Raw genomic sequence first — 16,937 nt, forward strand, 5'->3', positions numbered from 1 at the left:
CAATCAGTTCTTTTTGTTTTGAAAAAAATATGTATGCCTCCATTTCCAAACTGTCTTTCTTTTCATATTGCCATTCTACTGAAAGACACCTCCTGAGTGCATCCAGTTCTCCTTTGAAGATGTTCACAGTGTGGATTGTAGGGCACAGCTATGTCTTCTGGAGTGAAAAGTTTGCAGAGAAAACAGGTATGGTGAGAGACCTTGCTTTGCCAAATGTAGACATTAAATGGATTGGTCAGAGAGGGTTAAAGTGGCACCAATTGATGCCATTGGTGAAATCCTTCATTCAAATCCAACACCCTGACCTCATAATAGTGCACTGTGGTGGCAATGACCTAGGCACTTTGACTGGGGTAGGTCTGGAAATGCTTATGAAGGACACCTTTGCACAACTGTTTACACTTTTCCCTAAAACTGCCTTTGTGTTTTCCAACATATGCCAAAGGCAAAAATGGAACTGGTCCAATCATTTCTGTCCACAGATTGACAAAGCAAGAAAGCACGTCAACAAATCTGTTTCTGCTTTCCTCCGTGACTATGGTATGGGTGCCATTTACCACAACAACTTGCGTTATGACATGCAAGACATTTATAGAGGAGATGGTGTGCACTTCAATGATGAAGGGAACAGAGTCTTCCTCTTGAACCTTAGACTCTGCATCGGTACTTACTTGTAGGTACCACTTAAAAAATGACTTCATAAACACAACAGCTCTTTTTAGAGCTCCCTAATATCTAAACTCTTAAATCTGCTTTTCATTTTTTTTTTTTTATTTTTTTTTTACCGTACGCTTACCGTAAGCTTACCGTACGCGTACCCCGTGATTTTTTTTAAAATCAATAAATGTTTTTTTTGTACTTTTCTGTCCTTCTTTGACCCCCTTACAAATGTTAGGGGGTCTGTAACTCTCCTCATTGCCCCCTTTCCTTGTTTTCACTCTTTTTTTTCAGAGTGAAATACACAAAATGGCGGCCGCCGCTTCCTGGTTTCGACCGATTCGAATGTTTACTAAGATCTAAGAGCCAATCAGAATCGCGCTCGCGCACGCCACCGTACGCTTACCGTAAGCGTACGGTAAGCGTACCGTAAGCGGGCTCAGATATATATATTGATTTAAAGGCTATTTTCTCAGAATCTACTGAACAGATTTACACCAAACCTACAAAAGGCACTTCCTTGACCTAGGGACTACCTCTCTGCCAAATTTTGAGTAATTCTGTTCAGCCGTTCGGGCTGTAGCTCGTTCTAAAGGTCCTATGGAAAAATGCATGGGAAAAACACGTTTTGGGACCCCCCTTTTATCTCAGCCCCCGCTTGACGGATCCCCCCGAGACTTTCAGGGTAGGAGCGGAGCGTAGTGCCCCACCTATTTTGAGAAATTCGCGAGGATTCATCGACCGGCGCCAAAGTTATTCAAAATAGAATGTTGAGGTTTTCCTATGGAAACGTGGTCCTAACTATAACTACCTACTGGCGACCGCCAGTAGGTAATATATGTATATATATATATATATATATATATTCAGTGAAAAAACCATAGGTTTCACACATGTTATAGTTAGCTGGAAATTTTACAGATAAAAAACCAATGAAATTCCCCCGTTATAGTTAGTGCAGGCAACTATAACTCACGCGACCGCAATCCTCTGCTGATGACATATGTGTCTTTATGAAAAAAAAATATTTGTAATATATGTATAGCTAAAATTTAATGGAAGAAGACATGGGCAAATAAGTGTCTACATACAGTATTAGCATCAGCAGAAGATTGCGGTCGCGTGAGTTATAGTTGCCTGCACTAACTATAACGGGGGAATTTCATTGGTTTTTTATCAGTAAAATTTCCAGCTAACTATAACATGTGTGAAACCTATGGTTTTTTCACTGAATTTGCAAGGTTTTTTAAATGCTAATTCCTAACTATAACGTGTGTGAAACCTATGGTTTTTTCAGTGAATTTGTACGGTTTTTTAAATGGTAAGTTACTTTACGCCATTCGTGGCGTGCGCGCCCACTTAACGCAGTTCAATCCGTGCGCGCACGGTGCGCTTCGCGCACCGTGCGCGCACAGTGAGCACGCGGTGCGCTTTGCGCACCGCGCGCCCACTTTACGCAGTTAGTGCCGTGCACGCACGGTGGGCACGCGGTGCGCTACGCGCACCGCGTGCCCACGTTACGCTAGATGGGCCATGTACGCACGATGCGCTTCGCGCACCGTGCGCACATGGAGGACATATGATGCGCTTCGTTGTGAAAGGTAATATTTTAATTTTTCACATTTGGCATATGCCATGCACAAATGGTGCACTTCTAGCACCATTTGCACATGGGGTGGGGAGAGTATGGATATTTTGTTTTTTTTATTAATTTTTACCGTACGCGTACGGTAAGCATAATCGCCGAAATTATCGAAAAAATTAAAATTCCGTTTTTGGCCTTGGGGGATCTTTGAGGACTCCCTCAACATGGCTAGGTGCTTAGGAGCTGTCTAAACAGCCCCTTTACATGTTTTTGACCTTTGTTTTTTAACCTCCTCTCAGAGTGGGAGAGAGAAAATGGTGGCCGCCACTTCCTGGTTTCGACCGATTCGAATGTTTACTAAGATCTAACAGCCAATCAGATTCACGCTCGCGCACGGCACCGTACGCGTACGGTAAGCTTACCGTAAGCGCACCTTAAGCGCACCGTAAGCTGCCACAGATATATATATTGATTTAAATGCTATTTTCTCAGGAACTACTGAACAGATTTACACCAGACCTACAAAAGGCACTTCCTTGACCTGAGGACTACCTCTCTGGCAAATTTCAAGTAACTCTGTTCAGCCGTTCTGGCTGTAGCTGTGTCTAAAGGTCCTATGGAAAAATGCATGGGAAAAACGCGTTTTGGGACCCCCCTTTTTTCTCCGCCCCCGCTTGACGAATCCCCCCGAGACTTTTAGGGTAGGAGCGGAGCGTAGCGCCCCACCTATTTTTAAAATTTCGCGAGGATTCGTCGACCGGCGCCAAAGTTATTCCAAATAGAATGTTGCGGTTTTCCTATGGAAACAGGGTCCTAACTATAACTACCTACTGGCGACCGCCAGTAGGTAATATATATATATATATATACATGTATAAAACCGATACTCACTCACATCTGAATGAGTCCGACACGCCAGGAATTTGCCAACTGGATTTATTAAAAAAATTAATTACAACTCGTGGCATGCATGTATGTAGAAACGCCGTGGCAGACGTGTTTCAGCATAGGCTTTCCTCAGTGCCTCGTATATATATATCACCACAGAAATCCTCAGAGTACAGGAGCCCCCAACCCTTCAGGGCGGCCTCTTAAAACAATGGGCACGGAGCAGCCCATCTATTTCACAAACATGAAGCAGCAGACAGAGGGCCAATACTGGAGAAGTTTGCATTTATTCACGGCACAGCAGCACAAGAAAGCCTCCGTCTCCTTACGCGTTTCGGTGATCAATGCCACCTTGCTCACAGGTGGAAGAAATATCAAATGCAATATGCAAGCGTGCATGCTTAAAAACCATTGACTCACATGACCAGTTTGTTAAAAATACGTTTCCCATAATGCAGGTTAAGTTCTGTTGTAAATTCAGGTAGGGAAATCCTTTTCACATTTTACCTGCACGATATTTGTGTGGAAAATATAATTGCAACTGGTCCTGTGTATTCATAGATGTTGCTTAGTCCTCAATTGTTCAGAAGTGCCATGAAAATGCCCGTCTCCAGCACGATCAGAAAGGATGTCTTCCTTCCCGAATCCTTTCCATGCACTTTCATAATTCGCTCGGTTTAGCATTTCCTTTGATAGGTCATGAGAGGGCAAGTGGGACATGCTCCCAATTTAACATCACCACCCCAACCCTTCAGGGCGGCCTCTTATATATATATATTGGAATCAATTGTATCAATATTTTAAGTCCTTGTAGCCACCGAGTTCGGCTTGAGATTTCATGGTTATTTTTTCTATATCTATTGGCCCGATGGTCACGTGATGTGAGTACTTGCACTTTAAATTTCATGGTTTCTACTACATGCGTCATGTGATCAATGCTTCCGTGTTGGGGCCGAAACGCGTCATGGCGGTGCATGGTACACTCAAGGTCGAATAAAATTACCTTGCACTGAATGGATCTGGGTCCGTTTCGTCTTTCCAGCGATTGTGGCAGCAGATGACGAAGTTCTTCGCATATAGATATATATATATATATATTTCAGCAAAGCGGAACATACAGGCGTTTGGTTTGTTTGGGAGGTGTTCGTTCTGGCACAGCCATGATTGAATGATGTTATTTACACAAGAACTGCCTTCAGCCCACTTGGGAGTTATTGTATGGACTTCCAGTCCCATAATGCAATTTGAAGATATACTCACCTGAGTTTGATTGATTGTTGGAGAAATAAAAGGGAGATCGCTGGAAACCATTTTGTTGGCAGTTTTGTGTAGCAGAGAAACCTATGATTAAGGGTGGACTACTCAAAACGCGTCAGGTTACTGCAGACGCTGGATGTGCCTGACTCTTCCTGGTCCTCATGAATACGCCGATCAGTGAGTGCGCCCTGCCTTGTGGGTAACTTGTGAAACTGTATATATATATATATATATATATATCAGTCTATCTTGCTCCCCAGGCAAGGCTGCCTCCTCGTAGCCTCTGATCCAATATATATATATATATATATTAACAGTTGATAGTAATGTTTATTTTACATACTTTTTTATATTTCAACTTTAATACTATTATATATATTCAACAAAAAATATTTCTTTTACATTAGATTAATATATTTTATATTTATTAATATGAATATACATCTATATGTATGTAGTAACACATACAAATATAATTAATATAATGTAAAATAAATATTTTATTAATTGTTATATATACATATATAAATAGTATTAAAGTATAAAACAGTATTAGAGTATATATATATATATATATATTCACTGAAAAAACCATAGGTTTCACACATGTTATAGTTAGCGGAAATTTTACTGATAAAAAACCAATGAAATTCCCCCGTTATAGTTAGTGCAGGCAACTATAACTCACGCGACCGCAATCCTCTGCTGATGCTAATACTGTATTTAGACACTTATTTGCCCATGTCTTCTTCCATACATTTTTAGCTATACATATATTACAAATATATTTTTTTCATAAAGACACATATGTCATCAGCAGAAGATTGCGGTCGCGTGAGTTATAGTTGCCTGCACTAACTATAACGGGGGAATTTCATTGGTTTTTTATCAGTAAAATTTCCGCTAACTATAACATGTGTGAAACCTATGGTTTTTTCAGTGAATTTGCAAGGTTTTTTAAATGCTAATTCCTAACTATAACGTGTGTGAAACCTATGGTTTTTTCAGTGAATTTGTACGTTTTTTTAAATGCTAAGTTACTTTACGCCATTCGTGGCGTGCGCGCCCACTTAACGCAGTTCGTTCCGTGCGCGCACGGTGCGCTTCGCGCACCGTGCGCGCACAGTGAGCACGCGGTGCGCTTCGCGCACCGCGCGCCCACTTTACGCAGTTAGTGCCGTGCACGCACGGTGGGCACGCGGTGCGATGACAAAGCAAGAAAGCACGTCAACAAATCTGTTTCTGCTTTCCTCCGTGACTATGGTATGGGTGCCATTTACCACAACAACTTGCGTTATGACATGCAAGACATTTATAGAGGAGATGGTGTGCACTTCAATGATGAAGGGAACAGAGTCTTCCTCTTGAACCTTAGACTCTGCATCGGTACTTACTTGTAGGTACCACTAAAAAATCATTTCATAAACACAACGGCTCTTTTTAGAGCCCCCTAATATCTAAACACTTAAATCTGATTTTCATTTTTTTTTTTTTTTTTTTTCTACCGTACGCTTACCGTAAGCTTACCGTACGCGTACCCCGTGATTTTTTTTAAAATCAATAAATGTTTTTTTTGTACTTTTCTGTCCTTCTTTGACCCCCTTACAAATGTTAGGGGGTCTGTAACTCTCCTCATTGCCCCCTTTCCTTGTTTTCACTCTTTTTTTTCAGAGTGAAATACACAAAATGGCGGCCGCCGCTTCCTGGTTTCGGCCGATTCGAATGTTTACTAAGATCTAAGAGCCAATCAGAATCGCGCTCGCGCACGCCACCGTACGCTTACCGTAAGCGTACGGTAAGCGTACCGTAAGCAGGCTCAGATATATATATTGATTTAAAGGCTATTTTCTCAGAATCTACTGAACAGATTTACACCAAACCTACAAAAGGCACTTCCTTGACCTAGGGACTACCTCTCTGCCAAATTTTGAGTAATTCTGTTCAGCCGTTCGGGCTGTAGCTCGTTCTAAAGGTCCTATGGAAAAATGCATGGGAAAAACGCGTTTTGGGACCCCCCTTTTATCTCAGCCCCCGCTTGACGGATCCCCCCGAGACTTTCAGGGTAGGAGCGGAGCGTAGCGCCCCACCTATTTTGAGAAATTCGCGAGGATTCGTCGACCGGCGCCAAAGTTATTCAAAATAGAATGTTGAGGTTTTCCTATGGAAACGTGGTCCTAACTATAACTACCTACTGGCGACCGCCAGTAGGTAATATATATATATATATATATATATATCAAAACATTGAATAAGATTTTTTTTTAATATTGTAGACAATAAATACAATCTAAACAGAAAATTTACACGAAATATTATAAACATTAAAATGTATGTAATAATAAAAACCAATACTATAAAATATAAAAAAATTATTAAAGCTATACAATCTATTTAAACAATATAATGAAAACTACTGGAGTCTGAGTAATATTACATATATTATTCCCACTCAAGTTCATGCAATGGTAGGGAAAGTGTTGTGCTTCAGAGGGGTTAGATTTACTATTCCAACTTCAGTCTAAGCAATAATAGAGAAAGCATTGGACTACAGAGGGTGAAATGTACTATTCCAACTCCAGTCTGTGTAACAAGAGGGAAAACATTAGATTTCGGAGGAGTGAAATTCACTATTTTCATTCCAAACAGGGCAAAGGAAGGGAAAGCGTTGGACTTTACAAGGGTAAAATTTACTATGCCCACTCCAGTCTGTGTAACAGTAGGGAAATCGTTGAACTGCGAAGAGGTTCTTTTTACTATTCCTACTGTAGTCTAAGCAAGAGTAGAAAAAGTACTTAATTTGAAACACATTACATATATGAGTAACCACATGAATGTAGAAAAATTATTAAACTTTTAATATAAATAATATGAATCAACATATTTATATATATGTATTAAAAAAACAAAAAACAATTATTCAATTCACAAAATTGATTTCTAATTTTCTTTTTAATATCAATTGATAAATAATTTTTGTTCAATTATTAATTAACTAGATTCCCACCCTGTACCCCTACAACCCTAGCAGCCCGCACCTAAAGTATATTGAAAACTATTCTACAACTTACATATTTAAAATAAATTAACAATTAATAATTTATTGTTAATTAATTATACCTTAATTAACATCCCACCCTGGACTCCTACAAACATAGCATTCCGCAGCTAAAATAAAATGAAACAAATAAGTATTCCACATTTCCGTTCAGTTCAATACTTTTTATTTCGGCGATACGCCACTTGAGACAATCAAGTGATTAGTTTAGACACGAACCAATAGAAAACAATAAAAAGATGTATACAATAATTAAAAATCATAAAAAGAGATAGCTAAAAATGGCGTTGCACCAGTTAAAAAAAGGTATTCAATTTATAAAATACAGGATGCAATGCCATTCCTAACCAAACAGTGTACAAAGTAACACGCATTACATGACAAAAAGACTCTATTATACTGAGGCAATTAATTCCACTACAACTAACCATAAAGCGATTTTTAAAATAAGAAATTTATTTACTAATCCTAAATCGCTACAACAAGAGATCCCTCTGTCTCAATGCTTATGTAATGATATTGCAGACTTTTTTTTAACAGAAAGTACGGACACTACAAATATATTCTCCCCCCCCAGCCCGCCACCTGTTAATAGTGAGGTCTCAGCAGACCTGGCCAGAACATGTATGGATACTTTTCACCCAATACATCTGGAAGGTTCGCGTCAGGCAATCCTAAATTTGAAATCAGGCTCACCTTTTCACCCATGTCCCACAACACTACTACATGCCCTTATTGACATTGTTAATCCTAATATTAATACCATAATCAATTCCTCACTAGCAACAGCCAAGATTCCGGCAGATTGGAAACTGGCAGCTGTAAAAACTAGTTCGAAAGAAACAATTGGTGGATCCTGCTACCCTTTCCAATCTACGCCCGATCTCACTCTTACCAAGCGTGAGTAAGATCGCAGAGAAATTGGTTAATACCCAAATTACAACATATCTGGAAGAAGCAAATCTGCTTCATTCTAATCAATCTGGCTTTAGAGCTCAGCACTCCACAGAGTCTACCCTTTTACACACAGTGGAATCCTTAAGAGCAGCACTTGACCAACAAAAAAGAGCAGTCCTGGCGCTGTTAGACCTGATGGCTGCTTTCGATACGGTCTCACATACCATCCTTGTGGACCGTCTCGTAGATTTTGGCATCTCCGGTACCGTCCTAGCATGTTTAAATCATTTCCTGCAAGATCGCAGACAAGTGATCACGCTAGGAAAATATAAGTCACAAGAAAAGGCAATATCTTCCGGAGTTCCTCAGGGGTCAAGTTTAAGCCCTACTCGTTTCAATACATATATGGTTCCACTGATCAGGCTGATATCGTCCTTTAACATTGAGACTATCTCATATGCGGACGATACGCAGCTAATTCTGGTCTTGGATAACAATACCACCCAGGCGGAAGAAAATCTCCGCTTGTGTCTTACCGCAACCTTTGATTGGATGAGGAAAAACCATCTTAAGTGTAATTCCGATAAAACGGAAATTTTACCTTTGGACAAAGAAATGTTTTTTTCTCCCAAACTCTGGTGGCCAGTAAACACCACTGCTCCTCCAAACACAGTAAGTGTTGTTAAGAATTTGGGAATAAAATTTGACACCAACCTTTCTTTTAAACAGCAATCTTTGGCAGTGGCTGGTACATGCTTTCACATCATCAAAAGCTTAAAGAAATGTTTTGATTTGCTGCCCATCTCAGCTAGGCAGACAGTTGCTGTAGCCTTAATTACTTCTAGGCTAGATTACTGCAATAGCTTATATGCAGGCACCAACAGGTCAGTCCTGCACAAGCTGCAGATGGTTCAGCATGCTGCAGCACGATTAGTGCTGAAGTGGCCAAGGAGGTCATCTGCATCGGCAGCGTTACAAAAACTTCATTGACTGCCAATTCATAAACGGGTCCTCTTCAAGGTCCTTATTATCACCTTTAGATCCTTCCACTCCATGGACCCTCAATATCTTCAATCCAGATATAAACGATACACTGCCTCGCGTAGTTTAAGATCATCAAACGCCAATCTGTTGAAAATACCAGCTTTTAGATTGAATCTGAAGGGAGGAAAATCACTCATAGTGATAGGCTCAAAGTCCTGGAATAAACTTCCTGTTCATCTGCGTCAGATTACAGCTGAATCCCATTTTAGGAAGGCATTAAAAACCTGTATCTTTACCTCCTAAGACACCCTGTGCAAGTCTCTGATCTGATTCCCTGTCTGCCTTTATCGTTTGCAGTTAACTGGTTAAATTACCTCTCCGGGTTCGACACAGCGCCAAGATGCTCCTTGGAGTGAAAGTTGCGCTATATAAATGCCATATTACATTACATTAAAATAAGTTTTAATTCTTGATCATCCTTGGCATAGTGCAGTATACAGCAAATTCCATACTAAATGGTGTTGTCTATAGCAGGTAACGAAGTGTGTTTGTGCCTGATACACCACATTGCAAAAAAATACTTTGAAACTACAAATACTATTTTTTGACTAGTGTCTGTTTGGAGAATTCTATACGCTGCCACATGTTGAACAACCCCAAAGTTCCTACAAATGGGAATTAACCATTTTGCCCATGCCAACCTATACTCTGGATGAAAAGACGAGAGCATACACCATGGATTTGCCAGTTAACTTACAGGACAGGCAAGCCTGCTTCTCTGTATCATCAGTGCAAGCCCATTTTTGAGCTTTCTAACCAGACTTGGTTCAACTCATCTAAAAACTCTTCAGCTTTATTATAATATTTAAGCTGTATGAATCAGTTGGCCAATGCACCCACGGTTGTGCTTGTTAAAAGAGTGCCTAGTTTGAAGTTCTTGTAACTCGCGCTGAGTTCTTGTTTTAGAAATTTGGCTCCAAGCCTCCCCAGGTTCATTACAGACTCTATCTTTCCCCATACTTTGCAAAGTGTCCCTGACATGTTTGATCCAAGGTAGATCCCCTGTATGCCAAATATCTCTTTCAACCCTCACCGATAAAAGAGCAGTTCAGAGTTTGCCCATACTCTTCTCCAATACAGTAACGACCTGATAACAATCCTTTCAGAAATTGGCCAGATCCCCATGTCCAACCTTAGTTGGATCAGTGGAGTACTAACTGGGAGATTCAGCAGCGGCCTCAAAAATCGGTTCTATGCCAGTATCAGGACGCTGGCAGCCTTGTGGCCCTGGATCTCCACACAATAGAGTGTGGAGTCAAACGATTTGAGTGCGCAAACCTGCAATACCAGGGAGACAGTTTTATGAAAGGACCCCCAAAAAACCTTCAACAGCCCACCAATGTGTTGTTCCACAACCAAAATAAAATGAAAACAAATAAGTATTCCACAATTTACATATTTAATTTCAAATGAATAATTCATTTACAAATAATAATTAATGGTAAATTAATTCCTACTTAATTAACTTTCCACCCTATACCCCTACAAACCAAGCATCCCAGTATTGAAATATAATTAAAATAAACCAGTATTCCATATTTTACCAAATTAAAAACCAATAAATAATTAACTAACAATTAATTATAAATTGCTAATTAATTAGTACTTGAACAACTTTCCACCCTTAACCCAAACAAACCTAGAGGCCCACAACAAAAATATAAGTAAAACAAATAAGTAGTTTATAAATTACATATTAAAAATCAATTAAATAATCAATTAGTAATTAAAGATAGTAGTTAATTACACTCAAACAACATCCTAATAGTGGTGTTAGTTTCAAGCAATATGGAGGAAACTGCTGACCGATTCAACAACTGCATGAGGCAGGTCAATAAATGGATGCAGCTTAACTGCCTGAAACTGAACGGTGACAAAACCGAAGTTATGCTGCTGGGATCGAATGCAGACTTTTACCTGCCAAAATGGTGGCCTGACAGTCTGGGTGAGTGCCCAACCCCAGTGGACAAAGTTAGAAATTTGGGAGTCATATTTGATACCAATGTGACTTTCAACACCCAGATAAACAAAGTGTCCTCAATGGTTTGGTATATTTTAAAAATGATAAGAAGAATACAGCCTTTTATCCCCCATGATTCATGTAAAACACTAGTTACGGCATTGGCCCTGTCCAGACTGGATTATGGCAAAGCCTTGTATGCAGGGATACAAGTCCAACATCTAACTAAACTCCAGCGTCTGCAGAACGCAGCAGCAAGGTTAGTGCTGGATATCCCCAGATCAGAGCTAGTCGCCCACAGGCTGAGAGCCCTCCACTGGCTACCGATCGAAAAGAGGATTATGTTTAAGTCTGTCTGCTTGGCCTACGAGGCTCTTCACGGTTCAGGACCACAGTTTTTAAGAACACAGCTGAAACGGCACGAGCCAGTCAGAAGCCTGAGGTCTGCTCAGGCAAAACAGGAAAACAAGGAGGAAACAAGTTGGCCTATCTACTTTAATGCACCTGAGGCAGGAGTAGCCTCGAATTACCACACCTGGAGCTACATTATCTCGCTGCCCAACTGCAACATGAGGTACACTGGATAGATGTTAAAACTGGAAATCCTGATTGCTGAAAGGCACCTGTTATGTGGACCGCCATATCCACGGTGGTGGTGCAGGCACCGAAGGTCCGACCCGCCCTATTACAAGTTGTGTGGTCAGTTTTGCATGGGAGCACTGCTCCCACCAGAGATCCCTGGTGATGTTTTGACAGTCTTGAAGCCACAATATGCTTGGCGGTGCGGCTGTGGCACTGCCAAGCATATTACGAGTTTCCTCTCCGCTACAGTTTTCAAGGCAGTGAGCCCGTCATAAAACCTGTGGCGGATAGAAAACATAGGGGCCCTACAGGGCCCACTGTTGCCTCAGGGCCATGGGATGTATGCATGGGAGCACATGCTGTTTAGGAGCTTCATCCATTTTCGTTGATAGCACACTCAGACTCTGATTACTATGTCGGGCGGACGCACCCGACTAGAGTTCGGCAGTTCCGACTGCCTGATTTAGATGCAACCACCCATAGGTTGTTCGGAAACATCCATTCTACAGTGGAAGCTTGTGTGGTGGGCAGAATATGCCCGCAGCACAAGCTTCCATTGTAGATTTGATATTTTTAAACATCCCTGCACTGTGTGGTAGGCACCATACATCCTATAAGGTTGTATGACAAAATATCAGAAAATAATATTACCATACATTAATATTGTACAATAAATATCGGGAACTAAAATATTGTATTCACATACTTTTGGGCCCAATTACTATGTGGGTCGGAGTTGGCTCTGACCGACACCGTTTCGGGAAAGGAACCGCCCGACAATAGGTTGGCAGTTTCAGAAACCCCATTAGGATGCTGAAACTGCCTGCAGCACAAACTCCTATTGAAAGATGGACGTTTGTAAACATCCTTGCACGTGTGGCAGGCACCTAACGGTGCTTGCCACATGGTACATTGATGTTTAGGGGGCACCCAGGCCCATCAGTGGCTAGGGGCCCCCAAAGTTAGTTTCCGACAGCCAATCCATGTCGGGACAGCCGATATGGATTGGCTGTCGGAAATTAACATCATAATCCTGACGGAGGAAACGGTGCCCTTATGGGATTATTCCAACGGGCCGACGGGCTCTTTGAGCCCATCAGAACCATGTTGGATTCCCCTGCCGGTTTACACCCTGACCGCGTCATCATATTACAGCGGTCGGACTTTAAACCTACCCTTTCGGTCGCTGGTCGTAGGCTTTCCAACCGACACCGTAATTAGGCCCTAAGTTTGTAAACAATAAATAAAGCAATACAAAAATATAATGGATCAGAATATCATCAAAAAACAGATAGTATATCAAATAGAGTATATATAGCATTATATAATATATATATATATATGTGAATGTACATTAAATAATAAAGTTTACAAATTAAAAAATAACATACGTAAAAAATATCATAAAATAAAATTGAAAAAAGAAAATATAGCCTATTAAAAAAAAAAAGACTAAATAAATAATTAATAAAAATACATTTCACTAAAATTATTACTAATAACATTAGGAAGAAAACAATACACATATATAACAAAATCAGAGCAAACTGTATAAAAAATTAAATTAAAAACAATTAAAAAATAAAATATAAAATACATTACAAATCATTTAATTTTATAAATAATAAAAAAAATAAAAAATAGTTTAAAAAAAATTCAAACAAATATTAACAATACTAACTAACCAATTGTAGGGAAAGTGTTGAACTTTGAACTGGTCAGATTTACTGTTCCCACTCGGAAATGAGTACCTGCTTGCAGTGTTGAACTTTGGAGGGGTGAAATTTGCTATTCTCATTCTCCAACATTAACAAATATAGACAAAGTGTTGGACTTTGGAGTAGTCAGATTTACTATTCCCACACCATATTAAGAAAAAACAGAGAATGTGTTGGACTCTGGAAGTGTTAGATTTATTAGTGCTACTGTGACTTAAGCAAAAATAGTATTGGGCTTTGGGAGGGGGGGTTAGATTGTCTTTTCCCACTCTAAACAATAGTAGAGAAAGTATTGTGCTTTGGAAGGGCTAGATTTACTATTGCTACAGCAATCTGAAAACCTTTAGGGACATTGTTAGACTGGACTTTGGGGAGTGACCTTTTCTATTTACACTATAAAGTAAGCAAAATCAGGGAAAGTGCTTGACTTTGGAGGGGTCAAATTTATAATTCCCACTCCAACGTAAGCAAAAGTACGGAAAGTGTAGGACATGAAAGTGGTTGGATTTATCATTACCACTCCAACTTTGGCAAAATATGGGTAAGTGTTGGACTTTGTAGGGTTCAGAATTACTATTCCCAAGCCAATCTAAGCAACAGTAGGGAAAGTGTAAACATTTGGTGGGGTAGGTTTATAATTGCCTTTAGAGTGGTCATATTTAGTATTCACTCTCCAATCTGAGCAACAGTAGGGAAATTGTTTGACTTTGGAGTGGTTCATTTTACTATTCCCACTCCAACATAAAGTAAAAGCAGGGAAGCTGCTGGTCTTTTGATGCATCTGATTTACTATTCCCACTCCTTAATTTTGACAAATTCACATTTTTTATTAAAATAAAAGAATACAAATGTTAAACGTATTTTAAATTAAAACACACTTCAATCCCTACAACCCTAGAAACGGAACACTGACAATAAAAATGAATTACAATTCATAATAATATAACATTTTGAAATTATAAATATTAAGTTCATTTTTAAATAAATACTAACCACTAAAACAATAAGGAATTAACACAATTTATTTTTTTGATAATCAAATTTATTAGCATTTGAAAAACAAAATGACATAGTTTGCATGGTAAATCAAAATCCATCTCCAACAGACAGTAAAAAAACCAAAGCCATGATAGGAGTATTCAGGCAAGCAACCCCGGCTGAAAGGCAATACAATGGTGCATGAGAACATCAGAGCAAATAATTTAAAACAGTAGGTTCAGCCACTTGCCCCAGACCTTGTGGAACTTTCCAGGACATCCCCAGGCCTCAAAGAGAGGTTCCTCCTGGGCCGCGCACCAGTCCACTCCCCGGCGCTGTAACCTCCATCTTTATATTACAATTGCTGGAGCTTTTTCTCACAAGAAACTTCTTCACCTTCGACAATGAGTTTTTCCAATAGGTTAAGGGAACATCTATGGGTGGAGTCTTTGCACCGAACCTGGCCATATTGTTCATGGACCACCTTGAAATGTTTAAAATTCCCACCCCCAGCAATCCTTTTTAATCTGGAATAACCCTATGGAAAAGATACATTGACGACATCTTCCTTATCTGGCATGCCAATGAAGAAAACCTTAATCATTTCCCACACTGGCTCGACAATAATTGCCACGATCTCACTTTCACCTTCACACACAGGCGAACCTCCATCCCTTTCCTTGATCTCACCATTCACCACTCTAATGGTGAATTAATAACTAGTCTATACAGAAAGCCCACCGAACGAAACACCCTGCTTAAGTATGAAAGCAACCATCCACGTGCCTCACGTGACTCTCTCCCTTACTCGCAATTCTTGCGGATCAGGCTTAACTGTTTCCTCAAAGAAGACTACTTCCACAAAGCTTCTGTCCTTTCCACTAAGCTCCTCGCTGGCGGATACCCCCGACGACTGGTACACACTGTACTCAAAAGGGCCTGGTATTGTCCCAGGGATATCCTCTTATCCCCCAAACCCAAGACCAACCACCTTTTCGCCAGTCTCAAATGCCATTCGCAAATGTGTTTTGAAACATTGGACTATACTCAATGCCTGTAACATGAGAATTGAACGTCCACTTTTCGCATTTTGCAAAAGTCAGCATATAAAAGGCCACCTTGTCAGAGCTGCTCTCCCCAACCCAGACCTGCATCCACACTGAACGAAAGGTGGGGGCTCGACCCCCTTATAAGGCATGCTAAATGTGGCAATTGTAATGTATGTGATCTCACTATTCAAGGCAAAGAATTCATATTTAACAATATTAAGATAAAATCTAAATGTTTCACCAACTGTAATTCTTGTAATGTTATCTATTTAATTCAATGCCCTTGTCACAAAATCTACATTGGACAAACCATCCAAATAACGCGACTCTGGATTTTCCAACATCGTAGCAGGATCCGCTGCAAAACATCCAATGCCCCTCTCTTTGAACACTTCTGTAATTTGGGCCACAGTGAAGATGACATCAAATGGACAATAACCAGTTCGGTGAAGCCCCCACCAAGAGGCGGAGATGTCGGTAATCTGCTCAACAAGGAAGAACTCAAATGGATTTAGCGCACTGAAAGTATTAAAAATGGACTAAATAGAAACGAAGATTGGACAACCCTATTGTAATGTCTGACCAGTTACCACTTTCCAAACCTTTGATCCATTCCTTGCCGTTACTTGTTCTTTAGTAATATGTTGCCGCATACCTTTTCCTGCATGGTTAATAACCGCTGTACTCCATGCTGTTCGTTTCTCTGCAAATCAATTCCTTTATTATTTTTTCCATGTTTTATACCAGTTCTTTAAGCCACTCGTTCTGCTATTACTATCCCTTTATTTCTCCATCAGTAACATGCACTTGTAGTTACATCGCGAGCTGTTTAGTCACTTATTGAGCGTCTCTACAAACCAGCACACCATCCAAGTCTGGCCAATTGTCCCCACACCTAACATGGCCGCCTCTCTAGTTCACTATCACCTCGCACGTCCTCTCGCTGTATTTAAATCGCTTGGCACGCACTCGGCCCTCGTCTGCCCATTGAGCCATTGAGCACCGCGCAGACATCACTTTATCATTCCCGGACCCCCTACGTATCAGCCCCGCTCGCAACTGCCGATTCAAGGTAAGCCCACCACAGCCTGCTGGCCCCCTTCCCCGTTGCTGCCACCGCGCTCATAAGTACTGCCACCTCCTTGCTCCCCATTCAGAAATTGGAGCCGCCCCAATCAATTGCCCGTGAAGCCACTGTGCTTAAATGTCCACCAGCCTTCTTACAGGTAAGAGCCGCTCCACTCGCCTTCCCGTGCCCCGACCCCAC

At 40.5% G+C, this 16,937-nt stretch overlaps 1 protein-coding gene across 1 annotated transcript in view; it reads right to left on the minus strand.

The window, feature by feature from the left end:
- UBASH3B (ubiquitin associated and SH3 domain containing B) overlaps positions 1-16,937 on the minus strand; it is a 648,856-nt gene that overhangs the window by 133,919 nt on the left and 498,000 nt on the right. The gene's annotated exons all lie outside the window — the stretch shown is intronic.

This window comes from Triturus cristatus, chromosome 3_2 (genome assembly GCF_964204655.1).
Source record: "Triturus cristatus chromosome 3_2, aTriCri1.1, whole genome shotgun sequence".
Taxonomy (NCBI): Eukaryota; Metazoa; Chordata; class Amphibia; order Caudata; family Salamandridae; genus Triturus; species Triturus cristatus.